Source organism: Bombus fervidus, chromosome 8 (assembly GCF_041682495.2).
Source record: "Bombus fervidus isolate BK054 chromosome 8, iyBomFerv1, whole genome shotgun sequence".
NCBI classification, from domain to species: Eukaryota; Metazoa; Arthropoda; class Insecta; order Hymenoptera; family Apidae; genus Bombus; species Bombus fervidus.
In genome coordinates, this window is record NC_091524.1 from 13,973,174 (window position 1) to 13,983,052 (window position 9,879).

The 9,879-nt window shown below is 40.7% G+C and overlaps 1 long non-coding RNA gene across 2 annotated transcripts; it reads left to right on the forward strand.

The window, feature by feature from the left end:
- The first annotated feature begins 5,096 nt into the window (after window positions 1-5,096).
- On the forward strand, window positions 5,097-6,160 carry LOC139989701 (uncharacterized). 2 transcript variants are annotated; one of them, XR_011800387.1, is made up of 3 exons: window positions 5,097-5,239; window positions 5,316-5,591; window positions 5,679-6,160. It is a non-coding gene; the product is annotated as an uncharacterized lncRNA (long non-coding RNA). The 2 variants fall into 2 exon arrangements; XR_011800386.1 differs by having other exon boundaries at window positions 5,097-5,224; window positions 5,314-5,591.
- The last annotated feature ends 3,719 nt before the right edge of the window (window positions 6,161-9,879 follow it).

A 9,879-nucleotide genomic window follows, 5' to 3' on the forward strand; every position in this document is an offset into this window, starting at 1 on the left:
GAAACAAGTATGTAAGAGCAGCTATTGAAACGAAAGATATCAGGTTCAGCCACTCGTAGGAAACTGTAAACTCGAGGAATTCGAAACTACGAAGCTACACGTTGTTACGCAACGTAATATAATTACAGTTTTGTAAGAACGAAACGAACGAAAGTAAGAAAGTAAGAAATCGTATTAGGATCCTGCATCTAAAGTATCGCTTGTATCTTAAACGGGCGAGTAAAGCGTTAACCGAGCTAAATATACGAAATATGTATCGTAAAAGTTAGTATCGGGTAATGACGCGACTACGTAGCGCGTAATTCTTTCGTATTAAAATTAAAAACGTTTACGCTTCAATTATAAAATATTTCGAATAATCTCGTTTCCGGGATATCCGGGATTAGGATAATTTCCGTTACAACCGATGTTTCGTCTCTCTTCGGCCCTCGATTACAATTATTTTCTCATCACATCGACTACTAATTATGTTAATTATCGAAAATCAAAATCGACGGACGAAACCGTGTTTCGACGGTACTTTGCGTTGCGCGTAATTAAAAAAAAATCTGCGTTTCGTTTTTCCGTCGCTTTATCGTTAACAGCACGACTGTCGCCTCTAACTTTTATAATTTCAACGGGGAAAAAAATTTCGCGGAAATCATTTCAGTTGGCAACTTTCATAAATCAATCCGCGCAAAAGCTGAAGGGCTCTTCGACTACCCCGTACGTGTAACCTTATCCGCGGTTATTCCGGAATCAAATGTCGATCATTACGTATAATCAAACGGGTGGTTGGTTCGGCGATCGAAGTTTTTTGTCCAAAAAATTTAGCCTCCGCTCTGTAGAACGTAATTCAGGTGTACGGATCACCCGGTACAACCGTTGCACCGATTTTTCGATGAAATTACCGATTTTTTCCCCCTCGTAAGCCCGTTTAAGTTCAATTTTCAGATCCATTGATGTCGAAGGTCGGACCGTTTTCCGATAATAAATTTCCGAAGGGTTTCCTCCAATTTTCATCTACCTGACTTTACGTTCGCTAAAGTCCACTTTTTACCCTAATGTCGATCGAGAAATTGATCTTTTCCAATGCGTTTGTTAAATACGCCGTTTTTCAAATGAATAATTTCAACAAACTATACAGTTACCCGATGATCCGAATTTGCGTTAAACCGATAAGATCAACGATCCGATCCAATTACGGAAGGCGCGAAATTTTTAAACAGCGAATATCTATCTATCTATATATATGAAAGGGCATCGGGGCCTTTCTTTTGGAATGTTTGGGGGTCCCCGATACTTTAGTCCAGACTTTTTATTATAGCTATATTTAAATAATAAAACTGAGAAATAGTTGTTTATAATTTAATCCGAGTATGGGTGCCCGAGATTAATGACAGTGGGCTTAGGCTCGAAGCGACATAATGGGTGGCTGAACGTAGCCACGACGACGGGAGGGACGTGTACCTAACAAAGGTATGGAGTACTTAAATAGCTCTCCTTAAAAACAAAGATTGACGCGAGGGGTACAGAGACTTACGGAAAGGAGTATACGAGGGTAGTTCCACTTGGACTCAGATTCGGTCAGATAAATTTTACTTGTACCGGGGACAAGTACGTCGAGTCACGCCCGAATCGTGGATCGGTAAGTCGAGTTCGACTTAGACTGTGGAGGAAATCGCATTCGTCGTCCCGTTGATCGTGGATTCGTTGTTGAGTCTGAGATTATTGCCACTCACAGCCCGAGTGTCTCGTTACCGCGGTTATTTGTCAAAGTCATAGTCATAGTCATGCTTGTACTAGTAACTATCTTCGCCCTTGCGTAACAACAATGTCTAATCCGAAGAGAGAGAGAGAGTCGTTAACGTCCCTAATTTTAATAATAATCCGATATATTTATAGCAGTGAGTTAGAATGGTGATAATTTACGTACAAGTAACCTTGCCGTTTTAAGTAAGTTAAATTACGCGTAAATACAAGTTTCTCAGTTTGGAAAAAGTCAACTGGAAATCCGTCGATCGATGCGCCCCTTGGGATTCTTAAATCCACATTATACATTTTGAATATCGGGAAGAACTTACCTAAATAAAGGGAAGAAGGCTGGCGTACACGAACAACCTTCCAACAGTCTGTTTGACTTTTCAAGAAGATGGAGAACCGTGGTTCGATGCAACTGCAAGCGAACGCGTGGCACGAACGAAGATCGATACATCACTCTCGATCATTGCCAGATCCTCGATCCTTTGAAACGTCCGCGCCTCTTTTCGCGCTAGAATTCGTTACAAGGGCGATCCGACAAGCACACGGTCTAGGAGGTTGGACTTTTCCGCCCTGAATTTTCTATCCTTCGAGAAAACCGAATTATCCCGAGGGAAGATTTGCCATGGATCCAATACCGATGAATTTTTTCCGATATTCTTTGAGATTTCTCGCTGTACGTCTTATTCCATCTTTTTTCATTCGACGCGATACTTCGATGCGAATAATCGTCGGTTGCTTGCTGTCGGTTAGCCAAATTAATTTTCACAAATATTCGTAGCGAAGAGTACAACTGTACGGATAACCGTAGATTTTTGTATATATAGTAGACGACGATAGGAACATGTTGCACGATTTATGGCAACGTAAACGAATTCTTGGAGAGAAGAGTAATTTTTCTCTTAATTATACGGAGACGATAACAACATGAATACCCACACAGTCGTAAAAGTAACGAGAATCCATACGTTCGTCTTCACTTTGATCCGATCGATGGGAAACCAAGTATTTTGGTAAAACTGGTTAGTTTTGTTACCTGGTTTTCAGGGTTATATTTCGAAAGAAATTCGTACCGGAACGATGCTGTCGTAGCGTTCTTCGGCTCCTACGTCTTCTCTAATATAGAAAGTGTCTATGATTGGTACAACGATACGAGAGAGACGTGGCAGATCCATCAATCACCGCGACGTTATTGCGATAGACAATAGCATCGAGGTTGTTTTGGCATTGCACCGTAGGCGGGTTCCGGAAGCGAATGGACACCAGCGAATCGGAGGTGTGTCCAATCTCGTCCGTACACGGTGTCTCGTGGGATAACCCATTATATTTAACAAGTATCCGTGCGTATACCCCTCTGCACGCTTTTCTGTTCGTTTTGATAAAGGAATCACGAAACTTGATGGATCAGCGTCCTCGGTCTCTTGAACGTCACTGGCCAGGATTCAGGTTACAATACGTATATTCATCGGATAGACAAGTAGTAGAATCAAAGAAACGTGTAGTTTTCTGTCTGTTTGGTTTTGTCACGGAATTTAGTTACAATCTTTCTGAAACGAAACGTTCGTTGAATGCAAATTGTTGAGGTTGAGGTTGACCGATCGAAGAACGAGTGGATGAATTTGTAATAGAAAAGTGTAATACAAATAATTAAAGGTATAAGTATGATGTATAAGTTTAGGCTAATTCAGACCCTTACTCTCTTAGTGTTACTAGACGATAGAATGATAGGAAGCACGTTCGTACAGTCATAAGAAAAGGATATTACCAAAATAGTTAACTTTATAGCTTTGGTTAGAGGTTACAGGGAACACAAATAGAAATATGTTTATTAGTTCCTAGACCTGGCAACCCAAAACATAACGTATATTCAAGGGTGCAATAATACGCACCGCTCCTTATTTAGAATATTTCTGCATAATACCAGTATCGTAGTATCGTAACTACTATAATTAGTATATCAATGATAAGTAGATTAAGCAGATGTTAATTGAACAAAAAACAATGGTTATTAAACATGAACTAGTCGCAGCAAACGTATAATAATTAACACAGCCAAGTAATTAATTAACGATTCTCGTCAACGCAATCCGCACTCTCTGACTTCTCAACTCGTACTGCTGTTAATTCGTTTATTGTCCCCTAGCAACCCCTTGTCTTTTGTCTTACCCTCGCTACGTACATGCTCGGCAACCTCTTGTTTATAATCCGCACAACATCCTCCAGGCCTCTCGTCCATGACATTACAGTATCGTAATAAAGATGTAGAGTTTTTCTTGAAGTAGTTACTTCGACGCAAATAATCGTTTAAAATTCGACGAAATTTATTGGCAAAAATTATTCTCCAAGGTACATTATAGGAATGAAATTCAAGCTGGATCGACGACGATTTATAAACCCTGCGTCGATAGTATATTTGTATATTACAAAGAGGTAGGAAGTTGAAGAACGTTATATGGCGGAGAGAAGGGAGAATGACGAATCGTTGTTGTGGGTGTAAATGTTACTTTGAGAATCATTAGGACGTGATGGAAGAAAGAAAAGAGAATGAATACGACCGAGATGAGTGGAGCTATGATTAAGTTCCAGTTAGGTAGCGGGTACCAACGAGCAGAGTTTGACAGGTGGTTATTGCGCGACAAACGAAGGGCTGCTTTAAGAACCAAAACAATTACAGTTTCCGATGCAACCGGACGGTTAGGACGAAGACGATCAAATTCTTGGCTGACACGATTCTGACATGAAACCCACTTCATAAAAAATTGTAATTAGAGGCAAAGCTTTCGCTGTGTCATCGCAGTTATATTTTATCTGTTCTTTTTTTTTTTTCGCTGAAATTCGAAAGATGAGAAATATAAATACAAAACGAAGTATCTCCGATAAAATCGAAGTAATTTTTTTCTATCTAATTAATTTTTAATCGAATTTTAAATCTATTAACTTTAAATACAAAAAAATTTGCACCGTCTCTCCCGAACAAAACGACGTGGAGCGTTTTCACGTTACAAGTATCAAAGCGAAAACCACAGCTTCAAAACGCACCATATTTTCCTTATATTTTTCAATTTATTTAAAAAATCGAAGGTCTAAGAAAAAATTTGAGCTGGCGACAGAGCGGACGTTTCTAGCAAGAAAAGCATGCAGGAAGATTACAAAATCGCGTTCTGTTCTTAGAATAAAAGCGAAATACTTTGGCAAAGCACGTGGCGACAATGTTACTCAATGTTGGCAAGTAATAATCGCGCGCGTTTTGCGTTTGTACGCGCCAAGCGGTAGGCAGGCGGCTACGTATCGTCGTCGAAGGTCACTGTCATCGCCGCCAGTCTCGCCAAAACGTTTCGCTTTAATCCTAGAAATAGAACGCGACTTTGTAGTTTTCCCTGATGCTTTCCTTGGCACGAATGTCCGCTCTGTCGCCTGCTACGAATCAGATTTTCCCACAGATCTTCGGTTTTTCAAATAAATTGGGAAATACAAGGAAAAAATGGTGCGTCTTCCAGCTGTGGTTTTCGCTTCGATCGTTGTCTCGACATATTTGTACGTTTATAACGTAATAACAGTCGTTTTACTCGGTAGAGTACACAGAATCTCTTCGATAACTCGACGGCTGCTACTGTGGCAAGCGTAAATCGTCTGCAAAAATTGAAAACTCTACGAGAACCGCGTATCGAAGGTTGCAAAACTCTGATCGTACGCGTAGATTGGGAGGCGATGACGAAAGGTGGCCAAGGAGTGAGATTCGACGAAACTTTTATTCGTGTTTGACAAGGCCGGAGATATCCGTTGGTATAATCCTGCGGGATGACAATATTTTTAATTCCAGGCAAGATGTAACAGGATCAGCGAGAGCGAAGGTAATGTTATACCGAACCTACCGCTAATCTGCCTTAAGTTTCTTAGCGATGTAGAACGAAACAGGGTTAACTTTTAATCTCCTTAAGTTTTAGGCTTGAGAAGACGAACCATTTTGTTTCCTCCTCGAATTCGCGGGTAATACGTAATCCTCTTAGAGACGTCAGGTATCAAGGAGCACCTACAGCGGTAGAACGCGTCGACGATCCTTTTTACCGGAAACAAATATTTTATTTTACAAGGTCCGTTCCAATAGCGTTCATCGATTCGCTAGACGACTGCTACAGCGATCTAATCTTAGGATAATCAGATTTAACGAGCAAGAAAACCAAACTTTTATCTGCGTTAAGCTATCCACTCGATGTCGGTTTGTAGCTTCGTTTTATAAAATCCCAATTCAAACCAAGCACAACCCGAGATACACTGCTCTCGTAAGTCCATAAGTATTAGGCGATTAAATGGAATTTGGACGGAAATATATTTTCTATTTATACGCGTAAGTGTATCTCCATCCGTATATTCTGCACATTTCTCGCACATATCGAATTTATTTAGGAATTAGCTCGATTAGTTCTCGCCATCGTAGACCATGAATCAGAATGCGACTACTCCGTTCTTGTCATATCTTTTGCTACCTCGATCGAATATGCGTGCACCAAATATAGCATCTACAGAAATTTTTCAATTGTCTCCTCGTAACAGAGTTGACCGTGCGTGGAACTCGTCGTACCGGTCCGTTTCATATCAGATCCACTGAAATATGAGAGCCTTTGATCGGGGACCTAATAGGTGTCCGCAACAAATAGGTTCGAGCGATTGCCGTACATATTATACAAACAAAAAGCGACGATCGAAGGAGAAGGCGGGATAAAGAAGAGGTGTAGCAGATATAACAGCAGGAAGACGGTGCCGCCGGTATACAGGATAATCGATCGTCATTAGCACCCTACGGACGTGTCCGTATACGTCTAAAGGCGCGGCAGCCAGCGTCCTCTCGCCGGCCAAAGGATCGAGCTTGCTTTCGTCGGATGAAAAGAACTGCACTCGTGGCTTTTCCGTGTCAAGAAAACATTAATATAAAACGCGCGGCTGACAAAATGAAGGAGACCCGTTCGACCACCCGGGCGCGTAACAAACGTAGAAATTAATAGCGCGCACTTATCAAACTTGACAACTTATTATAAAATGGTTCCTCGATGAAACTGTCCACGGAGCTATTATTTTTCCACCGATTATCCATCTCGAGTCGCGACTCAACGCGTACTCGAGCTTCCCAACTTCGTGCCCCCTCGAATCTTCCTCCGTCGTACGAAGTCGCCTTTAAAGCTGGTTAAGACGTCCTTTTCTTCTTATCGTTTAATTTGTACTTTACAATTTGTTCAGCTGGACATTCGGTAAATTTTTCTAGCCTTATCGCTTAACTAACACGTGGACGGTTATCCCCAGCGGGATACCTTCTTCGAGTTTGTTTATTTTATTTCTTCAGCGAGGTGAATGGAGCGTTGTTAAGACGAAAATAAACAATAAACTATAGAGTGAAATTGGAGAAATTTCTGTGTTTGATTTTATTTCGTTACTGCAACGCGATAGAAGAGAACGTTCTAACGTAACATCTCCATTCTTTATTTATGTTTCAATAGAGCGTAGAACGATATTCTATTAACTGGTTTCAGTAGCTTTGGCTTAGTTTTCGAATTGGAAGTTAAACGGTATTCCGCGCAAATAAAAACGACCGCAGCGTGACGAGAGTAACGCAGGAAACGAAAAGGGAAACGGAGAACGGATACGCGTGTCAGGATAATGAGACTAGACTGTTTCGAGGTAGTTTACTTGTTAAAATACGTGTCAGCGAAGAACCGAGTAGCATGGCCGCGTTTCCTGGACACCTCTATTCAATTTCTAAGCACAAAATGGCGACTATCCTGAATCGAAACGTAATCATGACGGGCAAACGGAATGACTTAATTCTAGGTTGTCTTTCTGTCTGTCCGAAATAAGGACAGGGTAACACTCCCTCTCTCGCTACGTTCTTCAGCAACGTGCTTTTGTTCGTTAAGACAAACAAAGGGAACCACTTTCCCCGCCTCTTCTTCGTTTCTATAATCCGCGCGAAAACCTTCGCTTAACAAACATACGTTACGGAGATCACTTGCGCGTCTTTTACCCTAATGGGGTTTTGCTTTGGGTGAAATGGTCGATCGATTCTTTCGCAATTCCATCGACGGCAACGTACTTGCTTCTTTCAACGATGTCTACGCGTTTAAGTACGTAGTTCCATACCAGCAGCCTATTACCGTCTTCTGATCGAACATACTTGGCCATTTATTTGCGATGTATCATAATCGATTAAATAACAGGTAAAAAGAAACAACGAATCGTTTCGTCTGTTACAAGGTTTCCGTCGAACAGAATTTCAAGTAGATTTTTCTATCTAACGTTTACGAAGAGGTGGACGTGCGAATGGAAAAATAAGAAACAAAAGGGAGAAGGTAGGTAGAGATTTTTGTCGCGCTGTCTCGTAAACTATTTCGATCTCAATAGTTTGTTTTCCTTCAACGGAAAAATAAAACACGCATCCTATGACTATTTTCGGTCGACAAAAGGGAGTCGTAGAATCGTTATTGAGGAAGACACAGTTTACGGCGTCTAGAAAGGTACGTAGTTACGATATTATATTATCCAGCACGTTGCTCGCATTGTCGCACTGTGTTTTATGGGACAGTTTGCAGCTTACGAGATTCATCGTCGGTCTCGATTACTTCCACTTCCTTGACCGCATTTAATATTTGTTTCTACCCGCTGTCTGAACCTACCTGCCCTTCCGACAAACGTCATTTTCAAGCAGAGGAACGAAAGGGTGTCGATCTCGTGAGAGAACGTCGCACGAAGTAACGAAAACGTTGTTTAACTTTTCGTATCTACTTTATATTTTATATTTCAACTCATCGATATTCATCTTCGATATCTACTTATTGGAATTAATCGATATTACTCTGATCTGTTTTTAAAACGTGTATCGGGTTGGCAACTAAGTGATTGCGGATTTTGTCAGCACCACCTAATGATAAAACCCGCATTTACTTAGTTGCCAAGCTAATATATCGAGCTCGACGAACGAGATCGAAGATATGTAAATTTTATACGAGATTTTTTTTTTTTTTTTTTGCCCATGGTCCGAAACGGTGTTTCGTACAAAACACGTTGTTAGACGCAGAATAGGTAGAATAGGTAGGAGGGTGGAAACGACGGTGATCTTTGATTTCCGGTATAAAGAGATAAAGCACAAAATTCACGAGATAAGAACGCAAAGATCGAAGGAGGAAAAGGACATGTGTTGCTCGTCCCGGCACTCAACAGTAGCATGCGTTTGCATGCACAACGAATGTAATCGAAAACGATGTGTGTGCTTTATCGATGTCTTATCTTTCCGCTTTGAAAACTCGAACACGGGGGATTTCAGGACGATTATATCGCGTTAGAAGGATTATATCGAATCATCTGGCAAATATTGAGCAACAATTATTACATATTAATTCTTTTCCACTTCTGCAATCGCGATAGAAACCACATTGCTCGTGTTAGTTTGCTACTTATCGATCGATATCGCGTAATTTGTCGATCGTCGATGTCAACGCGTTTACGCGTCTTCTACGTTTTCATCAATTGCTATGAGAACAGACAATGGGAATTTATTTTTCTTTCGATAATTACGATCCAATCGAGTTTATGCTTAGACTCGTTTTAATTGCCTCGATTTCACCGGTGTATAATTTCATTTTCCGAAGAAAGTTCGTCAAGATCGTAGTTTCTGTCGAAATAGTTATATTTCTTACGAAAAAAAAAAAAAAAAGAAAAAGAAGATAAGCATTCCGAGTTTCGAAATCCGACAATGTTTCGGTTTCGAGTTTCGCGAGTCTAAATATCAGGTTGCACCTATCTGTGATGGAAACAATTTTGAACGCGTTAAATCGGCAATGGCGAAAAACATCCTCGTTCGAGTTAACTTTAGGTATTTGTAAAAGGAAAGTTGCGCCGCTACGTTAAAGTTGCGAGTAAGTAAACGCTATTTAATAGCCGAGCAAGTTCTGCATCACTCGGAGAACTCGACTTTCAAGTTAAAGCGATCGGATTTTTAGATAACAGTTGAAAATTGCAGGTATAATACGATGCGTAATATAATGGTAACGTCATGGTAACGCAAGCCGACAGGAGCATCGGACCCTGGTTTCTTGTGATTCAGTGCTGTTCTTTTCACAGTGCACTTTTATTTTCTACCCGTCCTTGCTTCTT